Below are 15,957 nucleotides of genomic sequence, written 5' to 3'. Positions count from 1 at the left end.
GTACTGAGGAAAATTGCTTTTATGTAATTCTTTCTCAGAATGTCACACTGTGAATACTTATCATCTCAGCAGAAACACACAGGAAAGATGGCATCTCCTGGGGCCTGCAGGGATGCTCTATCTCTCCGAGCCATGTCACGCCTCCCAGGCCTCTGAGAGTCACTAGTAACTTGAGGGCAGCTGCTGAGGCACAACAGGGGAGTGAAAAAGTGAAGGGAGGCCTAAGAGGTGACTTCTAAGTTCAGTTTCAAAAGGAAAAAGCACATATGCTCCAAAGAGGTGACATTTTGGTTAATTTTTTGGTTAGTTTTATTTTGCTTCCAAATATAGACTCTTAATTTTTTTCCCAAATAATTGTGATAAAATATACATACCATAAAATGTATCTTTTTAACCATTTTAAGTGTATAATTCAAAGACATTATTACATTCACAGTGTTGTACAACCATCACCACCATCCATCTCCAGAACTTTTTCATCTTTCCAAATTGAAATTGCATACCCCTTATACAATAACTCTCCATCCCTCATCCTCTCAGTCCCTGGCAGCCACCGTTCTACTTTTTACCTCTATGAGTTTTTATACTCTAGGTAGCTCGTGTAAATGGAAGCACACGATATTTGTTCTTTTGTGATTGGCTTATTTCACTTAATGTCTTCAGGGGTCATCCGTGTTGTAGCATGTGTCAGGACTTCATTCCTCTTTATGACTAAATTATACTCCATTTTACATATATATCACATTTTGTTTATCCATTCATCTGTTGACAAACTGGGATTGCCTCTACCTTTTGGCTCTTGTGAAGAATGCAGCTATGACCATGGGTGTACAAATATCTGTTTGAATCCCCACTTACAGTTCTTTTGAGTGTATATCCAGAAGTGGAATTGCCAAAAATGGACTCTTAAAAATGGAAACAAAAGATCCTGAGGGAGTAGGTCATAGAGTTTATACTATCAACACTCTGGAAGAGAAGGTACAGAAGTGGATGATCCAGGATTGTAAACGCGGAAGTATTGATGGAGGGAGTCGCACAGACAGGGTGAGGAAAGTGAAAAGGTTGGGCTTGATCTTAAAGAAGGTTTAGCTATTGGCCAGTTGAGGATTAGATCTTGAGATTCTCCTTAGGTAAGGTTGTAGTCAGCTTAGAGGGGGCTCTGGAAAGTTGAGATAGGGCCAGCCCTTCCTGCAGCCATTCCAGTGCACACCATCAGGCATCCATGCAGAGGAACCATGCCAGCTCTTCTCCCATCTGCTGTTGGTGAAGCCCTGCCCTGGGCAGCTCTATCCCTTGTCCAGTGATGATTCAGCACCAAGAGTTCTGCTGGTTCTCCTATGTGAGAAATGGGGATGGTCCCAGAGTGTTCTGGGCTTCAAGCTGCTCTGGGGTAGGAAGGATGGGCACATTTCCTACATTTAAATGACCCTTGGGAGCCAACTCAGACTCTGGGGTTTAACACAGAGTTCCTAAGGGGTCCCCCGCAAAGTGGCTCTGCTGTGCACACTCTCTGGGCTGTGAAAAGCCTTTGGGGGAGAGGGCAGATGAAATGAGAACAAGCTTGGGAATCATGGCAAAGGCTCAGGATGGTCACCATTGATGGCCTGGAATGATCTGACCTGGTACCAGAACCTTCCCTGCTTGGGACAAGCCCAGCCAGTACCCCGGGGACGTGCATTTTTGTTCCATGCTGCTTCTTCCATTAAGCAATGTCTGCAGCACCCCCAGATAATGACCACTCTTGGAAAGATTAGCATTCTACATACTTGGTTAATTTTTTTTTTTTATGCAACTGGTGTTCTGCTCTTTCCTAGAATCTTTGCCTCTCTAAGGACTAGTCCTTACTCTTGCAATGTGAAGACAGAAAGGGATCCAAAAAATATTGGTTCACAGTAACTTTCAATTAGCACCGTTAGCCAAGTGATAAAGATATATCACATGCTCCAAAGTTCTGTGAGAGCCCACCCAGATCCCTGCTTTGTTGTCTAAAAGGGCCCTTCACAATCAAATAGCTTCCACTTTGGGCCTGGATTTCAAGAGGATTTATTAGCTGGGGGCAAGCAGGGTGTCTGGCCCCATGACAACTTGGAAGGTTCATCATTGATTTGGAAAGAATGTCAGCCCATGTTCTAATAGAGAGAGGGAAAAGGGGACGGAGTCCTCAGCTGAACACTAATGAGACTAAGATGAAATTGCTTCAAAAAGATGTCCAGTCAGCAGGGCGTGTGGTGGATGGTTCGAGTATGGAGGGTCACACCTGGGAGGGGACTGACAGGGATAAAAGGGACGCTTGCTTTAACAGTAGCCAGGTAGCTCTCATCAAAACGTCCTTTCCCAGAATTAGAAAAAGTCAATCTGCGTATAAAACAAGGATGCTCTTGTTTAGTTGCCTTGATCTCTTATGTTTTTCCCCGTAGCCCCTTTAGATTTGAGTGGCAGCAGAAGACACTGTTTTTTATGTAAGTATCTTGGAGCTGAGATCATAAATAAACAAAAAGGGTAGAAATTTCTTTGACTGATTTACAAAGCAGTGGAAAAAATTCTGCTTAGGAATCGAGGGAAATGGAACAGAGCTTTGGCTCTGCTGCAGCTTTGGCTCTTCAAAACTTGAGATATTATTTTACTCATTGGGTCCTCTGCTTTCTCATTTTCTAATAGAGTAGGAAGGCAGGAGGTGGCTGGGTTAGGTATCTTTTGTTCATGATCCAGAGGGCTTCAGAGGTCTTGTGAACCCTCCAGGGTAGTTTGCAGTGTGTGTTATCTTTGTGCACATGGGCATTTTTTCTGTGGAAGGCTCATTGCTTTGGTCCTCTTCCCTAAAGTGGTCCAAGACTTCCCAAATGTTAAGAACTCCTGAACTGGATCCCTGAATATCTTAACAGTCTTTGAATATGCTGTCGTACATCTGTGACTCTAAAGTTAACCTGGTGTGTTCTGCGAGGGGGCTGCGATGGTTTTGCCTTTATATCTATTAGTTTTCATTGTAACGCGAGAACAGTTGCAGGGACGTACTCTGTTTCCTGGCCTTGGCTGGGCTTTCTAAGGAAAAACAAGAAGTCGGAAATACTTATCCCCTCTAGTCTCCCCAGTTCCTGATCGTGCCTGTGCATCCCAGCCTTGAAGTCTCAGACAGCTCCTGTGAAGCCCAGGCAGCTTTCTGCCCCACATCTTTGCTGCTGGGTCCCTTTCACCCTCGCTCCAGCCCTCCCCCAGATGTGCCCGTTTGACATCCATCCCTGGCTTCAAATGATGGACTGTAATTGAAAAGCTAAATTGGCAGTACCCTCAGGATACCCTCTCCTTCTGGTAAAGGAACATCTACTGCTGAGTTATTAAGCTCTGCACATGCAGAAGGAGGGAAAGATGGAGGAATGTGTGCTTTTTGAGGGAGAGAGTTCCTGGGCTAGAATGTCATCCTGGGTGAAGTTGCTGGGAACACCCACAGAAATGGCACATCAGACCATTCTGCCCACAAGCATTTTAAAAATCAAAATGCAATCAAATGATCCTCTGTTTGACATACACAAAATTCACTGTTTCAAAGCACTTTCATCGTGATTTTTGTTCCTTTAGATTTCTTGTTCCAAGAGTTTTGCCCCGCCCAGCAGGGGATTACTGACTATTCTGAGAAAAACTGTGTCTCCTGCCCTGAGTGTGACCCTTTCAGTGTGTTGTATGATACAGGGGTGGTCACAGACAGAGCATGGACTTCTTAATAGGAGTAGGGGGCGGGGGTGTTGGGGTGGGTTGGGGTGTCTGTATTACCAACTGCTGTTCATCAGACATCATTCACAGCTTTCGTTTCCTTCAGTTGTGGGAAAACTGTGGTTTCCCTGAAATGCATCTCGGATTGTCCAATTCTAAGGCATGGGGTGAAGTGAGCTGACAAGGAAGTTGCTAGGGCACTGCTGTTCAAGGCGAGCTTGTATCTGCTCTGGGCAAGTTGGGAAAACACGAGTGAGACCTTCCCATTTTGCTTACCAGTGCTCTGGTATTGTTTCCAGAGGACAGAACATTCAATCTGACCCATTTGACATTCTGAAAACCATGAAATTTCTTTTCTTTCTTTTTTTTTTTTTTGAACAAAAGCTCTTCTTCATCTAATGCGTATTAAATACAGTTTTTTTTAAAGGAGAATTATTTTCTGGATACACATTTATGGATTCAATTTTACACAGGTTATCCTTAGTGCTTCAGGTGCGTATCAACATGAATGCATGTGACCACACAACGCAGTGCATGTGGGATGCATTTCAGTGATTCCAGAGACCTAGACCTGTTCATCATTTCCCTTCTACTCACTTTCTCTTTCACCTGCTTTAGTATTTTTTCTAGAGCATTCTAAGAAAGAAAATGTATAGAAACATTTCCATTTGCATCACCTCTTACCAGATCCCTGTTGTGGGATGAGGTTTAACTCTTGAACAGGAGCCCTTTGATGGCTCAGAATTTGATGTTCAGCAATTACTGCTTTTGAGAGCCCCAAGTACACCCAGCATTGCAGTTTTTAAAACAATCGCCTCTTTTCTCTGGTTTCTCATCTCATTTGGCTCCCATAGAAACATGAGACAGTCCTCTGTTTCTGTTTAAGTAGAACAACTGACATTTATGGCCCAGCTGGAAGGAGAGAGGTGGGTTGACTGATTCAAGCTTTCATTTTTTTTTCCCGGCTGAAAATGTGATATGGGTTTGCTGTATGTTTGTTTAATCTTAATTCAGGCTCCTCTATAAAAATCCTGGTGGGAGAAAGAAAGCAAAGCTTCAACATATGTGTTGAACTTGAAATAAGAAAGCTTAATCCTTGCAAAAAGTGTTGTATCAATTGCAGATTGCAACTAATCACAGTATATTCAGACAGTGGCAGGAACATTTTATTTCCCATTTTAATATTCAGTTCACACAATCATGTATTAAAGTGACCGTCTGAGTGCAATTTTTCCCTGTTTTCCTTAGGCCTGTATTTCTTTTATTTGACTGAAACCCTAGTGGCTTATATGAAGTAAACCAGATGTTTTCCATTTACAGAAGGTGCACCTGCCAGAGCCTGAGCAGGTTTGCTGGTTGCCAGCTGTTAGCTCATATTCTCAGCATCAGTATATATTTTAACTGCAGGGAACAACTAAAAGGCTCCATTTATTGGGCACTTATGTGCTGGGTCCTGTGCTACATGCTTCAGGTTTGTTAGCTGATTTACTACTTATGTGATCTTATGAAGTGGGTCTTCTTACTTCCCCATGACTTTATTAAAGAGAAAACCGAAGATCAGAGAAGATACACAACATGTCCAAGGTCACAGAGATAGAAATTAGAAAGCAAAACTGGGATGTTTGACTGTAAATCATTATTACGTTATATCCCTTTGACTCAAATGTCAGTTGGGCCCCACCCTCCTGCCATTTCAGATATGAAGAAACAAAAAACTCACCCCCAGGCCAGAAATGTGAGGAAAGTCCAACAGCATCTTGTGAGTTCCTGGGAACATAGCTTCTTGTTGTTCAGCTTCGTGATTAGGAGCATGGGCTGTGGAGGACGTGTGCCCCACACTTCTCAACTATAACACGGAGTTAAGAATGGTTCCACCTTCACAGGGTGGTTGTGAGGATTAAACTAGTCCATCCCTGCCAGCGCACAGTAAGACTCAGGGTCTAATGATTACTCTGGATGCTTCTTATGGGCTTGGGCCTCTTCTGCTAAATAAATTCAGTTTACAGAGGGTCTTATCGTTGGCTATCTGGGTCGCACCCCCATGTCAACCCCAACGTAGAACTCAGTCCTTTTGATTTCCATAAAACTACCCCTATTTTTCCAACCCCCTGTGTATGTGTTTATTACCAAGGGCTCTGGAAGAATTGGAAGGGAATTTACATCTTCAATTCTCAGAAAAGCATATAATCTCAGTTGAATGTTGGATGTGCTTTATCTTAAAAAGTCCACATTGTTCATGTCACAGCTGTTGTTGCCTTGTCTCCTGCTAAACCCTGTTCTCAGAGCCTTTCACTCTACCTTATTAAGATGTTTACATTATGAAACATTTTCCTAAAGAGAATCCTGGAGCTGACTTTAAGGTAATTTCTTTTTTGACTGTGACACTAATTTCAAGGAAGGGAAGTATTTTTTGTTGTTGTTGGTCTCGTTTTTCAACCTCCCTGCCTGCCTTCCTTGCATGTTTCTAAACATAAGAGAAGTACTGAATTCACTGATTAAGTATTTTCTAATATCAAGAAAAATATATGTCTTGAAATGTTATTTTGTCTCTCTCCAGTGCTATTGACTTTTCAGAGGATCCTTCCTTTTTCTCCCAGTTACCTCTTGGAATAGCTCATTGATGGTGCTCACCTTCTAGCTGTCAACCAGACTGAGCGTGGCGCCCCTCGGGATCTGTTATCTGAGAGTGAGTTGTGCTCTCTGCTTTGCTCAGGGTGCTATCTCCCATGCTGGCTCTGTGGTCGCTGGAGCAGGACAGCTGGTTAGGGTCAGGATACGCCTCTAGACTGCCTCCCTCTCCTCTTTGTAGGAGCTTACTTCCTCAGCAAAGCTGGGAACAAGCAAAATGGCAGTAAGTGGCTATAGCAAGGGGAAAGCTTGGGCGAAAAGAACAGACATAACCAAAGCTGGGCTGAGCCAGGGGAAGTATGGTTAATTTAAAGTATATGTTTGTGAAAGTGTGAGTGTGCAGACACACATATACATTTATATAATTGTTTTTCTAGTTATATAATTAATGCATATAAAATAATTTTGGCCAGGAAATTTGGTAAATATGGAAAACACCCCAGGTAGATAAATGAAAATATCCCTAATTTCACCATCCAGAGAAATCTCTGCAAAACATTGCCCTATTTCTTTCCAGTTGTCTTTCTGTGGCTACACATGTGCTGCATATGTAACATCTATTTTAGATCAGGGAGGATTATACCTGGTCATTATCGACAGCTCTATTTAGGCGAAGTCAGAATAAAAGTGTTTTTTGTCTGACACGGGGGACTAACTCCCCGGCTTTCTCTGACCTTTACAGTGTTCTCAGAGCCTGTGCTCCTTCCCAGTGAGCTCACAGTTCAGTTTAATCTGCTCAGCTCAGTCACATGAATCTCAGCATTTGCATTTCTGCTCACTCTCTTTCAGAATGCTTTCTTGACTCTTCGGTTAAATCTAAACGGCATCAGTACTCTGTACCTCGGCTGGCCCCATCTGGAGCATCATAGCCAGGGGTACCCACTTGCTAAAGTTTTTACACATGGATAAGCTATAGGAGACATCTGTTCCTTCACAGGTGCCTATGAAATGGATCATTTCAGCATTCAAAAGCAAAGCGGTATAATATTAGGCTTGGAGGTATAAGCCTAGATAGACCCAATTTCATCATCTGCAAAGTGGGACATTAAAAGTGAGCACTGGACCCAGGGTTATTCTAAGGATTCAGTGAGATAACTTGGGAAATATGCTCAGCACAGTGCATGCGATAGGGAGAGTACTCAGTTTATGAATATAATAGTTCACCAACTTCATGACTGTAGAACAAAGTAATATATAGTGTTCAAGTGACATTTTTCCAAGGTGAAACATACAAGATGAAACTTTCCTGCAAAAAGTAACTAACAAGGGGGGTGAGTTGATGGAAGTCATGTAGTAGCTACTTGAGTACTTCCTTCATTCCAAGCACTTCACAGCTTTCATTTAATTTTTACTGCAGTCCTGGGAAGTGGATACCACCATGTTGTTCATTACAGTATCTGAACTCCGAAAGCAAGTCAGCTTAAATGATAAGAAAATTCATCCTCTCTCATGGCAGGAAGTCCAGAATCAGTACAGTGTGCAGAGTTGGTTGATTCAGTGATCTAAAATGCTGAGTGCAATTTGTTCTTTCTCTCTCATCTGCCACCCCTACATTGGCTTCACTCTCAAGCTAGAAGCAAGACGGTGACAGTAGTTTCAGATATCACAGCCAAACAGCAAAGTCCAGAGTGAGATCATCTCTTCATGTGGCGCTCTCTTAAAAGCGAGAACAATTTCCCCAAATGTCTGCTGCAGATTTTCTTTTACACTTTAGTGTTCAGAATTTTGCCTGTTTCTGAATCGATCATTAGAAAAGCACATATAATAATTCTTATATTAGTCAGGTCTACTCCTAGAGTTAAGGATGGGATTAGCTGCCCTGAAGCTCATGCCTGCAAGAGAAAAGGTGGATACTCGGCAAAACTGGGGCCTTGTTAAGAAGTAAGAAGGGATGCAGGGTTTGTACCTAATCGCATCCATATTAAAGGATCATCCTTGTTTTTCAGATGAGGAAACTAGCGATCACAAAAGCTTAAGTAAAGTGTCTGATGTCCTATGGCTAGTAAAGGGCCGAGATAAAATTGTAATCCATGGTTCATCTGACTCTGGTGATTACACATCTCTCTAAGAGGTAAATATATAGCTGTCCTGTGTCTTTGCAAATATTCAGACCATGGGAGTGAATTTGAGGCAAGATTCTTTAAGGAGATTATAAAAGCTTGTGGAGTAACTGAGCTTGATACTTCGGAGTGTGGAATGCTGAGAATGCTGTGCGTAGCCACGTGATCTGGCACAGAGCCAGAAGTAGGGTAGTGCCTCCTGAGAAACAGTGGAGGTGAAAAGGTTAATCCTTCAGCAGTGGCAGGTCATTCAAAGAACACAGGGAGTCTTGTGCCGGAGCCCAAGCTGTGGAAAGGATATCGAGACAGAAAGTAGTGTCCCCATCACATATCGATGATGTTTCAGTGCAAACTCCCAGACCCTATGTTCTTCATGGATGTTTCCTTGGCTGTTCATCGTGAGATCAGACAGAGGTAAACAGCCTCCTCATCAGTATATGTGCTGAGAAAGAGAATCTGGAGGAGTCACAATTTTGCCTGAGGCCCCAAAGATAGAACCTGAGTTCTTTCACGACCAGGTGCTCCTGCCACATTCCTATCTCTCTAACAGCCCCGTCAGCTGCCCTCACTTTATGTGCTCCTGGACTCCATCCTTGACCTTCCCCTCAATTTACGTGCCCTCCTTGACTCTGTCTTTAAAGATTGCCTGAATGTCAATGATATTTAGGTCTGTGTGTTAGATGCCTGGCTTTTGCCCCAACTTCAGAACTTGATCCCAGCGACCTATAGGCACCTTCATTTGATCACTTCAGAGGCTCCTCAAACTCAGTATGTCCAAATATGTTCATATCTTCTCACACCTACCAAACCAAAATGAGAATGTTTGTTTCTATTCCACAGTCTTCTGAATCAGAATCACCATCCAGCCCATAGTGCAAGATGCAGTCCTTGGGATTATTTTGACTTTGACACCTGACATCTCAGGATACCATTTCCTGCTGGTTCTACTTCTCCAATCCAACCATCTCCATCTCTCTATCCCTGTTGACTCTGTCCTAGTTCAGGCTTTCATCCTTTTATGCTCAGGCTGTGTCGGTAGTCTATGCCTTTCCTCCTTCCATCTCTCTACCCCATCAAACCCATCCTCCATGCTGCCACTGAAGGTATCTTTCCTAACTATGCATGCAGTCACGCCACTTCACTGAGTTAACTCTTAATGCATTCACCAGTGCCTGCAGGATAAAGTTCATCCTTGTCAGAATATCATATGAGGCCCTTCACAGTCTTGCCAGATTTGTTCCTAGAAAACTTTCTACCCCCTAAATACCTAATATAAGTCTTTTGAGACTCAGCACACATACTCCTCCTGGATCCTCATGTAGAATCAGTAATTTTGTCTTCTGTGCTCCTCTAGCACTTTCTACATACTTGACGCAGTGCTTGTAGCATTACATTGTTAATGCATGTGTTCTTTTTAGGCCGTGCCTCTCTGAACTATGAGCATCATGGTTTTCTTTACATTTGTAGCTCCCCTTTAGCTTGTAGGGCCTGGAAGATAAGTTTTACTGACAGTAAAATCACTTATTTCAGCTACATGTCTATATATGGTGACCACTGGTGGTTGAATACTAAACTAACCAATGCCTGGGGGGAGGGGATAGCTCAGTGGTAGAGCGCATGCCCAGCATGCATGAGGTCCTGGGTTCAATTCCCTGTACCTCTGCTAAATAAATACCTCCCCCATAAAAAATTAAAATAAATAAATAGTCACCAATGCCTATGTTTCAGTTGATAACTTTTTTTTTTTAAACCTTCACACCATTCACATAGGCAACAATACCCACTTGTAATGACTCTTATTTTTGGTAGGGATCCTCACTCTTAAACAATAAGATAGATGATGGTGCCCCTTTGTCCTCTCTGTTCCTCAAAAATCACTGATCTATCCCATTATAGGTATGTTTGCCATCCTGAATGTTCAAGTTGGTATTTTGTTAGGCTTTGTTCCTCACGGCCCTACAGGTATTAAGTCACTTATTTGAATTACTTCAATAACTAAGTGATCTTAGTACTGCTGTTTCCCTGACTTACCAATGAGAACACTGAATGACGCACAGAGGAGTTAAGTGACTTGCCCAAGATCATACCATGTAATCAGGGATCAAGCAGAATGAGAACCCAGGTTGTCCTGTTCCACACCCAATGGTCTGGACCACTAATGGGCACTGGAACCACTAATGACGGCCTTGTTTCCATCTTATAATCACAGTTAATCATTTGTCTTACAAAAGATAGTACACTTCACTTAAAAATCATGAATGGTCAGGAGCAAAGTTGCATATGTTTGATTTTCCTGCCTCTTAGCTGGGATTCAGTTCTAATTGTCACATTCTTCTCCTGGTGCTTGGAATCATGATATTCATCTCACACTCCCGTAAGTTAACACACGATTACTCCTCACCAAGGTGGGCAATAAGAGACCTGAATCCTTAATTTGATCAAATGTTTCCCCAGTTGTGCACTTTAGATCTTTTCTCTTGTATCCTTGTGCTAACACATCCATCTGTGTCCTGCCTATCCTGATAAATAACAGAATCTTTCCACCCACTGGGAATTTCCTGACTTGGACCTTGAAGAAGAAAGTAAAGTGAAAACCCCCTTTGCACCCCCCATCGCTGTCAATCAGCAACCATAAAGGAGGAAGGCTCTAATTATTCTGCTGGAATTTGAACCCGTGGTTCCAGGGAGTCTGAGTATGTCACACCCTCAGGCTGCAAATTAACTAAACTTTCTGCTCTGTGTGTGTGTGTGTGTGTGCGCGCGCACGCTTGCGTGTGCAGATAGGGGTGGGGCCAGTGGTGTAAAGGAAAGGAATAAAATCAAATCCACTTTCAACATCAAGGTTGACCTTCATTCCGCTTCCACTTTGGAGAGAAGAATAAGTATCCTGAAACCCACATATGGCATGAGTGGCCCTGGAGGTCTGTCTTACTTTTCCACTTTCTCTGTCTCTCTCTCCACTCCCTTTCTCTCCCCTCTCCCCACCTCCCACCTCCTGCCCCTCCCTGCTCTTTCCTTCTGTTTATCTGTAATTAACCCAGTTCTTTCCTCATTAGTGCTACTGAAGAATCAGTTTGCTGTTCCTCTGCATTTGTTCTGGATTTTCTGTGCTTTTGTGTGGTTTCTTCTCACCTAAAAACCCACACCTCATCTTGGCATCTGCTTGTGGTCTCTCCACACTACCTGTTCAGGATACAGTGTTCCAGATGATGTGTGCTGAGCAGTGGCTTGGGGACAGACTCCCTCTGTGGATGAGGGAGTCCTGTTTTCCCAGGCCAGTCCTCCAAGGCTTCTTCTCTGTGTAGGGGTGACCAGGCCCCTTCTTGTTTTGTGGGTTTGCATTTTTGCCTATAATCAAGTGTCCCTGCTTAAAATCGGTGACACTATGGGAGGGCTGCTCCTGAGAAGTAGGAGGAGACACTGAGATGGAAGAAATCATGACTATGTAGGGCTGGACCAACCCTAGGTCTGATCTGTTTAAATCACAAGAGACGCATCTCCTGGAATGCTTGGAAGAGACTTTGGCATAGTTCAGCGCTAACCAATGATCTTTCCCTTCTCTTAATTGCTCCCTAACATTTTTCTTCCCAAACACTTAAGACCTACTCAGGAAGGGGTGATTTAGAGAGCTGTAGAGAAAGATAGATGATAAAATGTCTTGGCTCAAATTCATACTGTAATCCACTTGTAATACTGTAATATTGTTTACTGGATTCTACGCTGGCAAGTTCTCATTTCACTAGGTACCATGATTAATACTGGGATATTTAAGCTTATTCTGTCTGTGTGAGGCAGAGAGGGAGCGGGGCAAACAAAATACACACACTCACAAATTTCTGATGATTTACTGTTCCTTGGAGCATGGTGGGGAAGCACGGTTTCTGAATTCCCCGCCCGATGAACACATGCTCCTCATGTGCTGAGTTGCACCAGCTGCCCCTGTCTGGTCCAGGCCTGCTGTGAAATCCTGAGTGTTGGGAGGCCCTTCCAGTGCCACCCTCAAGAGGGAGAAATCCTGGGCAGCCTAACTGGCGAAGACCCGAAAATGGAACTCTTTGAGCCCACTGAAGCACGGAATGATTCATTTCCTGTCATTAACAGAGTGAAAAAGATGTTCACAGAGTTCTTTAAGCTGGAAAAGCACATTATCCTAAATACTCAATTTCCTGACGGATGGCATCAGCTCTCCTAATTTCCTTTCCGCAGCAGCGTTGCTTTTGGATATTTCCAGATTCTGGAGGTTGTTGGAACAGATGCTCAGTGGTCCAGGTGCATAATGTGCTGTAGGGGGAGAGAGAGGAGATTACACTAACTCAGCCCTGGGTTAAAATAGTGACGTCTGCATTCTCCTGGGTAATGTACTGGCGTTTAATCCTCGAGTTGCTATAGAACCTTCCTAAATATTTAGGTATTAGATCTCAGGTTAAAACTTTCATGTTCAGGTTCACCTCGGCATAAATCAGCTAAGACAAAACAAGCAAGCCAAAAAAAAAAAAGCCCCAAAAAACCAAAAAACAAAACCCAACATCCTGCTTACATTTGCAGTGGATATTATTTGTAGATAATCCCTTCTTGGGAGACAAGTCTTTGATCTAGAAAAACAAGTTTGCATCAAATAGTCTATTTAGTTCACTTATTGATATTGTAGGTTTATGTAGTCATAGGTTTGAATTTATAGACTACTCTTTCAGAGAGCTCAAAGAATTTAATCCTCTTTCCTACTTGTTTGCAGAATGTACTCAGGAGAAACTAGATGGTAACTAAATTTCTCTTCTTACAGGAGGCAGAGGGCCTAGAATCACAGAGAAGTGCAGTGATTTGTCTAGGGTCACACAGCCAGGGTTGGGATCTGGTGTAAAAGCGTAAAAACATGGAGGCTCCCTCACCGTTTCATGCTGCCTGCACTTACCATTGAGGATGTGTCTCCGGGGACTGATCATTTGTGTGTCCAGGGTACTTGAAAAATATGCTCCAGGCCACAGGCTTGTCTCATTTCACCATCATGAGAGCTTTATGAGGTTGGCATTATTATCCCTACCTCACAAAGGAGAAAACTGAAATTCAGGGTTACATCACTGGCAGAGATCGTGATAGCGTTTCAACTCCGGTCTGTCTGAGTCCACTGTATTGGCTGCCTGTGTGACATAGAAAAGGAGATACCTGAAAGTGGGCTCATTGATATCTGGAGAATCGGTGTTCTGAAGAGTAAATATTTCAGACAAAATTTGATTTGCGAGTGACTGGTTCCAATAAATTGTTAGTGTGTTTCCCTCTGGCCAGAGTTAATATTCTGAAAGAAATTGAGGGTTGTTGCAAACAGGGTTTTTCTGTGAGTGGGGAAGGAAAAGAACTTATGAGGAAAGGAGAGTTGGTGAAGAGGACCTTCCCAGGATGTGGCCTCAGTGGCCCTGCTCGTCTTGGGGGAGGTCTGATTTGGGGCTAGGACACTGGGCAGAGAGAGAGAAGGACACCAAAGGCAGCCATTCACAAGGTGTGATTAGCCTGGAAGGGCCCCAGGGCCTGCCTCACCTCAGGCAGAAAGATAGCAATATCACCTCAGTGCCAAAATCCCAGAGGGGGAATGAACTCCAAGAGACAGGGGAAGAGGGCTTCAGACGCCTCAAGCAGGAAAGGAGAGAGTTACTCCTGGCTCAGGACCTCTTGGCCGACCTTGGAAAACTCTGGCTTGGGAATCAAAGTGCAGTCCTGGTATCAGCATCGCTTGGGGCTTCTTAGAACAGGCCTCCCCCTAGACCTATGAATCAGAAATGCTGGGATGGGGCTCAACAGTCCAGGATTTAGCAAGCTGTCCAGGTTTGGGATGCATCTAGTCTTGGAGAAACACTGCCCTAGGAAGCACTGGCTCTCAGACATACAGAGCCATCCAGGTGACCTCTGCGAACAGTGAGAGAGAAGCTTGTGACAGGGACTATCTTACCTATTTATTAATGTGACTGTTCGATTGATAGCCATGTGCCTCACTAGGCTGTAAGTTCAGACTGTGTGCCAGAAATGGCTCAATGCTTCCCAACCTTGCTTACTCTTCTGGGCACACAGGAAGATGACATTTCCCAGCCTCCTTTGCAATTAGAGTGGCCTTGTAATTGGGTTCTGGCCACTGGAATATCACAGAAGTGAGGTAATCCATGTCAAAGCTTGGGTCCTGACAGATATTCCGCCAGCTTGTATGGGACTATGAGAGCTAGACATTATTGTATTAAGTAACTAAGATTTGGGGGATGTTTCTCACAGCAGCTTCTATTAACTACTCTGACTCCGATTAATACAGACTATGAATAGAAAGAGGAAAAGTGCCGGTCCAGTTTGTGTTCATGGTTATATCCAGGGGTGGTATTCAAAATACTAATAAATGCCATGACCCTAGGACCAGTCAATCTACAGGGCCACTGCAGTGCTGAGGAGGGTCCTTGGGGGCCTTCTGCATTTCCAAGTGTTCACCCTTTAGCTGAGAGATTTGGGGGAACTCCAGGGCTTCCAGATGGAGGGGACACTGGCTGGGGCAGCATGGAAGAATTTCAATGTTTTAATAGCCCACACAGCTGTAGTGGTGCATGCCAATTATCACTAATATTTAGAACAATCATGGCACAAGTAGGCGTCCAATAAATTTTCTGTATTGTAACCAGATAATTTGACTATAACGTAGTTGGGTCCTGACTAAGCATTGAGGATACAAATTGCTGACATCTGTTTTTGAGTCCTTCCTGGTATAAATAGTCCATGGAATCTACAGACATCCATATGGGCTCCATTTGATCTACTTCTTTGCCCTAAAAGATGGATGAGGACCTCCTATTAGAATTGTTCCTTGACCTTTGTTGGGTTTCTGAATCCTTTGGCGGTTAATGAAACTTAGGAGTTCCCTTCCCAAAGGAGTGCACATACACACATAAAAGCAAGGGTGTAGATACTGTTTGGGGGTTTGTGTGTCCTTGAGGTCCACCTCCAGAATGAAGAGTAAAACATGAAGGAAAGCAATTCCTGGAAGCAGCTAGGTCAGGGCCAGGACCTATTTGCCTTTGAGCAAAGAATAAATGTAACTCGTAAAAACAGGACCTGGGAGGTTTCTGCAGAATCTGTAACTTTCACGATGTTTTATTGTTCTCAGTTCCTGTCTTTTTGCCTGTAGTGATTAGCAGCATCAACCCTTAAAGAACAAAAAAGAGGTTTGTGGCTTTATATGAAAATGGATATTAGCATTCATGTCATAACCCGTGGATTAGGTTTGACCTATCCACTAGAGTAGTGTATAAAAACCTGCACTCTGTGTCCACGCACTTCCTTCTCTGTCTCAGATCCTCCTTAGAGAAACAAGAGGTTCTTCACACTGCCAGAGCCTGTTTATTTTAACACCCACCATAGGGGGATCCGCCTTCCTGTTCCCCTACTGGATATAAAAACTGTTGGATGGTGAATCCTGCAGATCTAAAGGGAGGCATTTCTGGTGGGTTGGAGGTTGAATGATTCACTTCTGGATATTAGTACAGTGAGAAAAATTTCATTCATAAATGTTCTCACACTTGTAGCAACTTTAACTTTAGTG

General features: G+C 43.4%; 1 long non-coding RNA gene across 2 annotated transcripts; it reads right to left on the bottom strand.

The window, feature by feature from the left end:
• Positions 1 to 6,516: 6,516 nt before the first annotated feature.
• On the bottom strand, positions 6,517 to 13,375 carry LOC140695659 (uncharacterized). Of its 2 annotated transcripts, XR_012071398.1 has the most exons (3): positions 13,303 to 13,375; positions 12,224 to 12,674; positions 6,517 to 6,535 (listed from the first exon to the last, which is right to left on the bottom strand). It is a non-coding gene; the product is annotated as an uncharacterized lncRNA (long non-coding RNA). The 2 variants fall into 2 exon arrangements; XR_012071397.1 differs by lacking the exon at positions 6,517 to 6,535 and having other exon boundaries at positions 12,223 to 12,674.
• Between the last annotated feature and the right edge of the window lie 2,582 nt (positions 13,376 to 15,957).

The sequence above is a fragment of the Vicugna pacos genome, chromosome 3 (assembly GCF_048564905.1).
Source record: "Vicugna pacos chromosome 3, VicPac4, whole genome shotgun sequence".
Lineage (NCBI taxonomy): Eukaryota > Metazoa > Chordata > Mammalia > Artiodactyla > Camelidae > Vicugna > Vicugna pacos.
This window is presented reverse-complemented; position numbering and strand designations above follow the sequence as displayed.